We start from the raw sequence: 12341 nt of genomic DNA, 5'->3' as shown, positions 1-12341 counted from the left end.
TTCCTGAAAGTCTTTGGTGGAAATGCATTTTGTCAAAGTAAACCAATTTGAAGGGACTTGTGTCATCCATCCATTTCCTTCCACTTATCCTTGGTCCAGGAGATGAACCCATACATCCCTCTCCGCAGCGACACTCTTCAGCTCCTCCTGGGGAACCCCAAGGTGGTCCCAGGCCAGACAGGATATACAATCACCCCAGCGAGTTCTGGGTCTGCCAGAGGGAGGCAGTGGCTCTCAATCCGAGCTCCTCCTCCCAGAGGAAGGAATCCCGGATCTTGTCCTTTTTGTCATGATCCACACCTCATGACCATAGGTTAGAGTTGGAACTTAGACAAACTAGTAAATCAGGAGTTTTCCCTTTCAGCTCAACTCTTTCTTCACCACTACAGACCGGAGAAAAAGCAGGCTCATTACAGCTGACGAGGCCCTGATCTGCGGCTCCATCCTGCATCACTCCTGGACAAGACTCCCAGATACTTGAATTCCTCCACTTAAGAGAAAAACTCTTCCCCTACCTGAAGACACACACCACCTTTATTCCAGTCCCATTTTTTTCCCAAGACTTATACCTTTAATAAATGAACAATTCTTTTTGCTGCTCTGAATCTCGGCTGGGGTCTTTCTATGAGGAGTTTTCTTCAGGTACTCCAGTTTCTCAAAACATGCTTACAGTATTAAGTTGACTGAAAACTACCCTTGAGTGTGACTGTGGCTTTACATTTTGTAAATTTCCAAGATACATCTGTATGTTTTCATGGCATTTATAATTCACTAAAAAAAATTCTAAAAGAAGGAAGTGAAGTCACCACTTAGCAACCTTTTCAGACGTTCTGTCATTGTTCTTTTTCCTAAGTCTTTGTTCATAATGTGCGTAGGTGATCACACTATGTATATATCTAAAAGAAACAGAACTCTTAAATTAGTTCATGTGTTGAGTGTGTGTTCAGCATTCATTCATATCTAGCAGGCAGTGAATCATCAGTGTGCTGAACTTATAAAAGTCTTCTGGAAAAATTGTTCAGGGTGCACTTGTCAGTAGAAGCTATACTTTCAGGAGCCTAAAAAATCAATGAGTCACATAATTGTTTTTATTTTAGTTTTTCTACAATTGTACTCGATTCATTTCCTTTTTCTTTTTTCTTTTTTCATTTTTTTTAACCAAGCTGTAATTGGAAGGCTTATTCAAAGACAGCAGGAAGCTGGGGGTTTTTTTGTTGTGGAGTGGCAATTCTAAATAGGCAGCATTCATTCATTTTTCATATCCCCTTTCAGCCTGTTCAGGGTCATGAGGAGGGGCTGGAGCCAGATGTCATCAGGTGAAAGGTGGAGCACACGCCGGACAGACTGCCAGCTCGTCACCGGGCCAACACAGGGACACACGAACATATGGTCACCTTGGATTTCAAATGCATCAGATCCTGTTTCAGGGGCTGTGGGACAAAATCCAAATCCAAACTCCACACAGAAAGGCTTCAGCTAAGATTCAAACTGGAGACCATCTTCCTAAAAAGAAAAAAAAACAGGAGCTCTTGCTTTGGATCTCAGTGTATCAGAGGTGTTAGGATCATATTACAGTCCACTACCAAAGTCTTAACTTTAATCTGGGCGATGACTAATCAGCTTGTCTTTGTCGCCTGATTCAGTTGAAACAGAAGTACAATTTCCCTCATCCTGTTGCTGCTTTCATGAGTTAATTTTCCTCCAGAAGGAAGAGACCGGCGTGGACGCCGTATAATTTTAAGAAGTGCAGCATTGACATCTGTTGACTGTGAAATTAATCAAGCTTGTCTTGTGGCTGAGCCAATCAGCGCCTGTCATGATTCATTCAACGATGTATTTGTAATGGTGATAAACCCCGGCTGTGTTTATCTTCTTGTACCATTTGGTTCCTTCTTCTTCTTCTTCTTCTTCTTCTTTTTCCCTGTTTTGAGAGACACTGTTGGTTTCCAGCATATTGTGTAAGGATTCATCATGCTGTTGTTGTCACAGATTTAGCTGTCACACACTTGTCAAATGCCAAGCAGTCACAAAGGATGGAGGGAACGCTCGCACACACACACACGCACAAATGTAAATGTGTGTGTGTGTCCAAAGTAGCCAAGTGACTGGAAGATTTCATCTTGTCATTTAAGCAGATGTTGTTGTCTGAATCAAATAAAAATCATTTTTGACATTTATAAAACACATCAGAATGAAGCACTGAAGAGACTCAGGGGGGTTACTGTTTTTCACTTAAAAAGATAAACTGTTTTATGTTGGCAAAGAATAAAATAGGTGTAAAATGGCCTTATTTCAAGACAAACCACAAGAAATGCACAATATAATAAACTGTATATACGATTCAGAACTAAAAAATAGGAGACACCAACTAAGCTGTTAGTGCTTATTTGGCTCATATAGAAATGCACTTTTGCATTTTCTGGTGTTTTGTTTACAAATTAAATTTTAATTTAATAATTGCTATGTTAAACTTTGCCTTCTAAATATATATACAGCTGTGAAATAGATTTTTAAAAATCCTCCTTTGATTTTCTACATGTATGACATCCATTTCATCCCCATGTCTGATGAAGTCAAACACAAATACACCCCATTCTAATTAATGAGGTACTGATTAAGGGATCACCTGAACCAAATCTCATTTAACAAGTATAAAATCTGCTGCTGTGGTCATCGTTAACCTCTTGCAGCAGGATCAGCTGGATGGCAAAAACAGTACTAGTAGCAACTCAAAAGTAATTGGCATAAAAAGCCTTATAGTGACCATGACTAAAGAGAAAAGAAAAGTTTTGAGTGAGGAAAAGAAGGGTTCAGTTTTGGCTTTTCTGGCTGAAGGATCCAGTCAGCATCAGGGCTTTACTGAGGTTCAGGTGTGGATGCTGACCATCAGACCAAAACAGACACGCAGCAGCAACGTGAAAGACTGGTGGAGATTATACTGAGATGCACAAAATCTGTGATTAAAGATCAGGGTTATTGCACCAAATATTGATTTCTAATCTTTTCCTAAGTTAAAACATTAGTGTTGTGATGTCTAAAAATGAAAATAACCTTTTCTGTTATTCTGACCGTTTGCAATGTTCTACAGATGACAATATTTTGATTTGAAATTTGGAACAAATATTAACAGATTATAAAATAAAACAAAACAAAATGTTTATTTTACTCAAACTCATAAAGAGTAAGATCACAGAATATCATAAAAACTAACAATTCTGGAGCAGTCTCTTAATTCGTTCCAAAAAAAAAGACAAAAAAAGACTAGATTCGTGCATCCTGCATATTGTTCTACATCTTCTTTTTTTATCTCTCGTCAAATTGTTTTTTATTTTAGAAAAGGTCTTTTGGTAAAGCGGGCAAACAAATAATTAAAAATTAGTTGGATGCTTTGCTAGCCAATATTTTAATTCGACTAATTTAATAAATTGTGTAATTAGCAGTTCACAGTTGTTTTGATTAGGTTAAAGACACTGGAGGACATTGTAATAGACTTTAATATAGAGACATTAGTTGTTTCTTTAGCTGAAATATAAATACGTGTATATATGTATAGATTTTTTTGTTCTTTTTTTTCTTTTTTCAGGAGGCAGAGAAATCATGCCCTAAAGATGAAGCAGGAGTGTGTTAATGTGTCTCCTTCTCAGTGGGAGAGAAGTCTAAGGTGGTCAAATTGATTGTGCAAAGAATAACCGTGGAGTGCATTCACAATGATGTGTGTATTTATAAACCTTTGTGTTGGAGAGCTGTTCCATCTGGGCTGTACACGCTCGGTGGTCATTATCACTGTGCAGAACAGGGACTGTGGTTAAGGACGAGTGCTGCTGTAAGAAGGATGTGTAACCCCACCTCCACACACACACACACACACACACACACACACCCATGTTATGTCTCTCTATCTTTGCAGGCACCCACACACACACACCCCTTCCCACTCGCAGTTAGCAGTCCTGAATTAAATTTTTGCCCAGGTTATAATGACTACGGTTCCAAAATCTGTCATTTTTGAAAGACACGTGCATTTTATTTGCATGCTGCCAACTTTCAGCAATAGGGTTGTTTAAACATTACAGTTCTCTGGTTACAGATTCACTCTGGACACCAGGACTTCTTGGCAATGTGCATGAAAGACATTAGTCGGGTTAAAAATATTCCTATGATTCAGCATGTTAGTCAGCATTGTCTCACTGTCCTTACTGCTCCGGCCATGTCAGAAAGGGACAGCGAGAACTTCCCTCTTCAGATTAAACGATCACCTGTTTGCTTGTCTTTATTGTCAGACATGTTGCATGTAGACATGCCAGCGTTGGCGTAGCCAGAGATCATTTTACAGGTGGACCTGACTGGAAATGTTTTGCATAGTCTGAAAAATATACAGAAAATAGGACAATATTATAATCCAAGCTTTTTATGTCAGGATGTATAATCCTCCAAATCAAGCTCAAACCATTTATGCTATAAACAAATCCAATTTGGACTTTTCCTCCAGTTTGTTCTGCTCTTCAGTCCTGCCCTTCATCTCACACGTGTTCCTCATTCTCATCCAGCTGCAGCCACTTACCTCACCACTTCCTGCCCATTTAGACCTCTGGCTTTCACCTTGTCTTCCCTCGCTGGTCCTGTTACCTGCCTGCTTGTCTCCCTGCTTGTTTCTCTGAGCTCCTTATGGTTTTTGTTTCCCGGCATTTCTACAGCTGCCACATCAGCTTTTTTATGTTTTGTTTATTAAATTCTTTCTTTACATTGAGTCCCTCTTGTGGTCTGCATCTTTGGGTCCTCACCCGCAATTCTCGACAGGTTTATTTATTAATTACACTGTCTTCACCTCAAAAAGAAGACAAAGAAAAATAAAGAGGATCGGTGGTTTGATTGAACAGGCCTTTGTGTGAAGGTTCGTCCACAGCTTCACCCATGAGTGACAGAACTTGGTGTGAGACAGGAGACTTAAAATTGAAACTACTGTTGTTTGGTCACGTTGTTTTAGCTCATTTCTGAACTTCAGATTTCTTTTTCACTTGTTGAAACTGAAATAAAATCCCGTCAAAGCTACACTTTGTTTTTAAGTTGTAAAATGTTTGCACCAAAGGTTTGCATGTCATTTTTTTGTCATGTTGCAATGTTTTACTCACATTACATTAATACGTAAACTAACGAAACATATTCGGGTTTGTGCAGATGAGCACAAGTTCCATCCATCCATCCAGAGCCCATCCAGAGTCATTTGAACGAATTTCAATAGAATTATTCTTTTATGTCTGAAACAAGACTGTGTTTCTTTTTGTTTGTTTTTTTGCTCTTGGGGCAGAAAGTGTCGTCTGGCAACAGAGAAAGCAAATTTTTGATGTTTTCCTCTTTAAACAAGGGTCTGCTTTAAGATGCCATGAAGTTGATCTAATCCACACCAAGTAGTTTCTAAGGTCTAAACCCATCCTCAGGTTTGTATGCCTAAACCTAACGGGACAGTGAGGTTGTGAGTGTTGCTAACAATATATAATGCCTAAAAAGAATTTCATAGTTTTACTCTTTCTCAATGTGTTTTGGATCAACATAGTCCAGTAATTTCACATTTTTATTTGAAATTGGCTTAGTTATAAATAATATATTTCTTATATTCATAGTTCATAGTTCATAGTCTGTGATTTTAAGCAGAGATTTCCCTTTCTTTATCACTGCTTTGATAAATGAAGTGACTTTTTTTCCCTGCATTGCCTTTATCTTCGTGTGATTTATAGAGTCGAATGGGTTCCTCCCTTTGCCGTTTGCTGTTGCTCATATTCCATCTCCTCCAGAATCTTTCTCCCAACTGTTTTACAGATGGTCTTGGTCCACTCTTCACTTTGTGCATGCCTCTCCTTGTACCGTCTTCACCCCCTCTCCATCTGTCTCCTCGGTTTTTTTTTTTCAGTTTGTCGTGTTTACTTGTTCCGTGTACACACATGGCTTGTGGTCTGTTGGTCTGTAATCCTAAAACAAATGTCTCATCAGAACTTTGAGGACTGACACCAGGCGCCCCTGAATCCTCCCTCTTTTTAACTCGCTTTGCTCCACGTTTTAAACCAGAGCCTGAATGAAAGGAAACCGACGGAGATGTGCCTTTTTCTCTAACAAGCTGGCACAGTTTCTTGAGGTCAGAATAAAAAAAGCGTTAGATAATTTACAACAGAGAGAAAGGGCAGCAGCTCTGCAGAGCAGCCGGTGTAAGAGGGTGGAGTTATAAAAAAAAGTTATGGCTGTGTTAAAGTGGAGTTTTTGTTTTGCTGTTACATATTCCAATAAATGTTCTTGAGAAGAAATGAGGTGTTTTTGTATCATACAGTATGTCTGTTTTGGATTTTTTTTTTTTTTTTTTTTATTTGCTGCAAAGGACATTTTGATCTGACTGAATAAGACTTAAGCTTTGTGATACGTCTCAGAGTTATACTTGTAGTAGAATAATGTCCAAACATACGCAATCCTAAGCTGTCAGGTTTGACCAGGGTTTTGGTCATAATTCTGTCTTTCCTTGTTGTGTTATTTTCACTCCGCAGTAATGTTGCCAGTCTCTGTTTTAGTTTAGGTTTATGGTCTGTTTAGTTTGAAATATGGTGTTTTACATCTGATTGGTTTTAAGCATGACATATTAAGCGATCTGTTTTTACATAAATGCACACATATTGCAGAAAACATAAGCTGATGTAGGTTGTCTGATGTATGGCAGCCAGGTTTGTCGTCTCTTTTTTTTCTCCTCTTACCGTTTTTCCTTATATGTGTGTGTGTTTGTGTGTGATTAAGTCCTTTGTCCTCTCCTGTTTTTGCTCCAGCGGCTGCACTGTTCAGATCTTCTGCAATCATCTATCTTCACACCCCTGATTCTCATCAGCCTCAGCGCTGATCATCTAATCTCCATCCTCACCCCGATCACTGTATTTACCGCCGAGGTAAATCCTCTCCTCATAAAAACTTCTTGTTAATCGTGTTTTTGAAACATGTGGTGTCTCCTGCGTCTCAGATTCTGCCTGTCCAATCCGCAAACAGATCCCGTTTTCGGCACCTGACAGCCTGGAGTCTTGTTTGTTCCATAAACTTAGGAGAAAACTATAAAAGCTGACAAATTCAGTCACTTCCTGTGGTGTTAAACTGCTCCTTTTTCTCCGTTTCGGTCCAGTACTTTAAATCTCATGACACAGTGTTGTTGTATCACTTAGTGAGATTCTGATTGTAAGGGTTTGTTGAACCAGATACCCCAAAACTCCCCCAGAAGAACCTGCTTCTTGGTTCAGGCTGTAGATTGGTCGGCTGTCTTTAAACCAAGATGTTCAAATCAGTACACAAGGAGAAGGAGTCTTGTGACAGCCCACGCAGTTATCTAACAATGTTTATTTTTTAATCACTCGTGGAGTAGTAATAGTAGTGGGTTAAAGTGAGAATTTTTATGTCCAACAAGCAGTGGTATCACTTTAATAGTATTAGCATCCTTCTTGTAGCCTCACACAGGTTTCAGAATATAATTGTATTTTAAAAGATATCATGAATGATAAAGTTTTTACATCTAAAGGGTATTAAAATAGAAATCTGGACATTCATTATTTCAAATAATGCTCTGAAATTTCCAGTAGAGCTACAGGAAGTGACTGGATTATGTCCAATCACTTGTCAGCTTGTAGAAACATGACTCAGCTTTCCTACAGTCCTCTCATCCTAGCCTGGCCACGACTCACTCTGACTGTTTGTCTCATTGTTATATACCATCTATTATTCAAGATCTTTTATCATAATGGCTGAAATTTAACACGGAAACAGACTATTTGGGGTAAAAAAAAATAAATAAAAAAAAAGCGGTTTGTTTAAATTATTAATCACACATTCAATAAAAAGTATACTGGAAGAGATGTAAGTTTCCATATAAACCGCAAATATTTTGATTGCAATTAGATGAAAAAAGGCTTGTGTAATTGCGTCGGTAAGAACGGACTCCAGTTTAGTTCAATCAGAATAAAAATTCAAACAAATTAGGGCAGACTGTTTTTATTTATTCAAATAATTAGAGCTGCACATGGGAAAATAAAGCCAGCACAAACACACAAACACCAAAAGTACTTCATCTTATTGTTCTCTTTGGCTGGTCTAAATAATTTTTTCCTTCAAGAGTTCGTAGCATGCAATGGTAACATTTTGCAATATAAAAAGCAATTATGAGGGTCAGAAACATGGTTGTCTTTTTCTGTGAGGCTTTATACCTTCATTAACATGCATAATTTAATCAATGGCCGATGTATAATTAAAACGAGCCTAATTGGTCTCCTTCTCTTGTCAGATAAAGGGTTTCCAAACAGTCTGATCTCCTGGAATATAAAATGTGAAGTCTTGTTAACTGTCATTGTTACATATTTCTGCTTGTCACTGTGTGCTGTAAACTGAAACAGAGTAAAACTGAGTGAGACAAGACAGAGTCAGGCGGTGTGTTTTGACAATACATTCAGATTTTCTTGCAGTTTGTATTACATCACATCATGTGGTTGGACTTTACCCTTCATAATCATTTAGACTTTAGATATAATACTAAAAAATATGGCACAGATGTGCTAAAGATCCGTAAGAGAAGCAGAACAGTGCGGAGGCTTTAATCTTTATGACATTTGGTTTGACATTTGCTGTAAGTTTTCAGCACTGTTTTCTGAAGGAGAATTCAACTTCCCTCACTGCCTATGCAAGTAATGAACACTGAAATCAATAGTTATTTTTTTTCCACCCTGCTGTACTTCTGACACACACACACAAGCGCACACACGCATGCAACAGCCAGAGCTGCTAGTTTCTTTGTGATGTGGGACCAATTGTTGCATATCAGGCCAATAATAATGACACCAAATAACATCCAGCAGCGAACACACCATAATGAAGGCTGTGCTGCAGAAACGCGTGGGCAGATTCTTATGTTTCAGCAAACGGGCCCGTGTGTTCTGCTTTTACACGGCATTTGGTTTACTTTCCCATAAAATGAGAGTCTCATTTCTTTAATATCGGCCAGTGATGTCAGAGAAGTCATTCCAGGCAAACCAGTGTTGAAGAAATAGAATGAAACTGTCACCACAGAGCTGGTTATCAGGTTGTTGTTGTTGTTTTTTGTTTTTTTTTTAAAAAAGAATAAACTAGATGTCCAGCGTTCAGCCACTGATTGGTTCCGCTGGATGATTAACCCGAGGAAACGCTGGGATCTTTTAGTAGACTGACCAGCCTAATTGTTGTTTACAAACCTGAAATTCTAAATGGTTTCAATAAATTGAACAGAGATCTAATGAGGAGTTTCAGCACCATAAACACACTAAAGTGTTGATATGTAACGAGTACATCATTATTTCTCAGAGTTAACATGTAGAAGGGTTTCCTAAAAGCAATTGTTGTTTTGTGATCGACGTGAACAAGTGGCCATCCCCACATTTTCTCCTTTTTGGGGGATTTCTGTGCATTAGGTGTCTTATTGGAGGAGGGTCTGTAGACCACCACAGGGCTGAAACTGTCAGGAACTGTGTGATTACATCAGGTCAACAATGACTAGTTTAAATGTATGGGACTATCTCTATTTTATTTTATTTTATTTTTTCAGGATTAATCTGGTCTTTCTCTTATAATGCCAGCGGTTCTGCAGATGGAATGGTCAATGCTGTAATCCTAAAGATAAAAGCAGATTTTAGTACTTTATTTCCTGATAACAAATGCAAATGATCTCACAAGGTAGTGAAAGATCCAGTTCCTGATTTATGACATGTGAAAATGTAAATGCATTTTTTAAATTTATTTTTTATTTTTTGCACAGAGGAAACTTTACTTTTTACCACTGAGTGACTATGAGAAAACTATCTTTTCACTAACATAAAAGATTTGTCTTTAATATAGAATTGAACAAATGAGAAAGTTTTCAAAAGGAATTTGTACTTTGCAGCTATTTTCCCCCATTACGTGGTTGGAAAATATGTGAAAATGAAACTTTAGACTGAATATTGTCATTAGTGACCCTTTGAAAATTTAAAAAGCCAAGTGAAAAGCCAAAACTTGACTAGATGTGTCTGAGTATCTGTCCTGATTTTTTTTTTTTTTGGAAAATAAGCAATAATCATTTTAATGATAGATGAATCAACCTATAATTTTAAAACACAGTAATACCTCATCTAAATCAATCACAATTTGAACAAAAATGACTGAAAAACTAATATTAAAGGCCTGGCATTTCTTGAAGAACTGCAACGCCCAAATTCAAGCCACCTTGGTCAAACCTTGAAAATAAGCTATTTTCAATCACACCTAGTATGTGTTGTGAAAGACTCTCAGCTACTGCCAAATCAAATTTTAGCTCGATGTCTGTAACACTGACTCACTTGTATCTGTTTTTGTGTTTTGTAAGAACAGCAGGCTGTGGCCGCCATCTTTAATTGAACTGAGTCTAATAGTTGATCATTTGTAGAGATGCATCTAATGATTATTTCCTGAAAGTTCCATTAAAATCTCTCCAGTGGTTCATGAGATGTTTCGCTAACAGACCTATAGAGTTTACTCCAAAGAGTTAATGCTAAAAAAAATTTAAACAAATACCCTGTGAAATCTGTTAACGCTCCAAATATTTGTTAGAGAGCAGTCTTAGCTACTGTCATGTCAAACTTTAGGTGAATATCTGTAAAACTGGCTGAGTTATAGTCATTTTGGTGCAGTTTAAGATTTGTTGGCTGTGATGGCCATCTTGAATTGTGTTGACTCCAAAAGATAATCACTTGTAGACGTATATTCAATGATTACTTCCTGCAAGTTTCATTAAAATTTGTTCAGTGGTTCATAAGATATTTTGCTAACAGACAGACACAAATACTCAGACCCAGACAAAGACAATATCGCTAGCCTTTTGCCTTTTGCCTTTTGCCTTTTGCCTTTCGCCTTTTGCCTTTCGCCAGCTGCCAGTAACATGGTGAACCATATGCAAAGGTAACAACAGCTGGCGAGAACTGCTGAGCAGAATAATCTTTTCACCGAGGAGAAAGCTCTTATTATTACATTGTCAAAGGCTTTATGAGCGGTGATCCTGCCCATCAGATGGCTGTCAACCCAAGTGATGAGCGAGGTTTCGTGTAGACGGATCGTGCTCCTGGAGATTGCCTTTGGCAGAAACTTAATTGGAGCAAGAATCGTCGTGTTCCATCCAGAGGGCTCGGCTGGCGAGGTCCACAAGAATCAGATAAGTGTGCAAGGCCTCATTATATTGGTCCAATTAAAAGTGACAGTCACACCACACAATATGTCTGTTTGTGTGTGTGTGTGTGTGTGTGGGCATACACACATGTTCATACTGTATAAACCCCATGCTAAAATGTTATTTCAGTTTATTTTTACATTTAAAAATACTTTATTGCTTTTTAGAACTTCAGAATCGGATCATTTTACGGTTTCTCTTCCTGCTTCTGGTTCCTCCTCAGCCCTGCCATCCATTTTGACTGTGTTAACCAAGTTATTATAATATTGTTTTGATTTTTTAAAAATCAGAACACAATGCTTTTAGCAGTGAGTGGGTGGGAGGTATGGTTCTTTTCTGGTTTCTCTTTGTCTTTACTCGCTGTAACGCTCTGTGCTCCTCTGGCGTTGAATGAAAAATGCTCCACAAGTAAAACCTGATTGATTGGTGGCATAAAGCCTGGCTTTACTGTGGATTACGTGTGTGAAAACAGTGTTGCTGAGAACATTAAATATTGTATTCTTGTCTGACAATGTGATGTGCAGAAACACTTTCAAAGAGGGCTTCATCCGTTTCTCCTGACAGGCTTTATTACCTGCTGAAGAGACTCTGTATAAACCAAAAAAGAACTGGTAGAATTTTATTGCGGTTTTATTGTGATCATAATGTTAGGAAAACAATAACTGAGTGGCTATGTCAAGCATGATAAAATAAATTTGTTTTCATCAATTTCTAATGAGTGTGAAGCCTTCTATTTCAGGTCATATTTATTATTGGTATATATAGTGGGTCTGATGCGCAAAACAAAACATTTCAGGGAAACTAAGTGGAACAAGGAAACAGAAAAAAAAGAAAAGAAATATATATATATATATATATATAGCTAAATCAGGAGACATATATAAAGGAAGGATGTTAATGTTTTAAACTTCACAATGCTGAGTTTCTTCTGTGCTGTCATTGCTTTGCTTACATTTTTATGGTTTTGTTTTGATTTGTAATTTTTTTTGTCATCTATTATGTTGACTGATGCTGACTTGGGGTCAATGTCGGATTAAAACTGTTTACTTAAACATGATTCAAAGCTTATTCTGTTTCGGAGCTATGGAGTTAGATTTGTTTCACAATTATTCAATCAAAAAAAAAA

The sequence above is a fragment of the Kryptolebias marmoratus genome, linkage group LG20 (genome assembly GCF_001649575.2).
Source record: "Kryptolebias marmoratus isolate JLee-2015 linkage group LG20, ASM164957v2, whole genome shotgun sequence".
Lineage (NCBI taxonomy): Eukaryota > Metazoa > Chordata > Actinopteri > Cyprinodontiformes > Rivulidae > Kryptolebias > Kryptolebias marmoratus.
Note: the sequence above shows the minus strand (reverse complement) of the source record.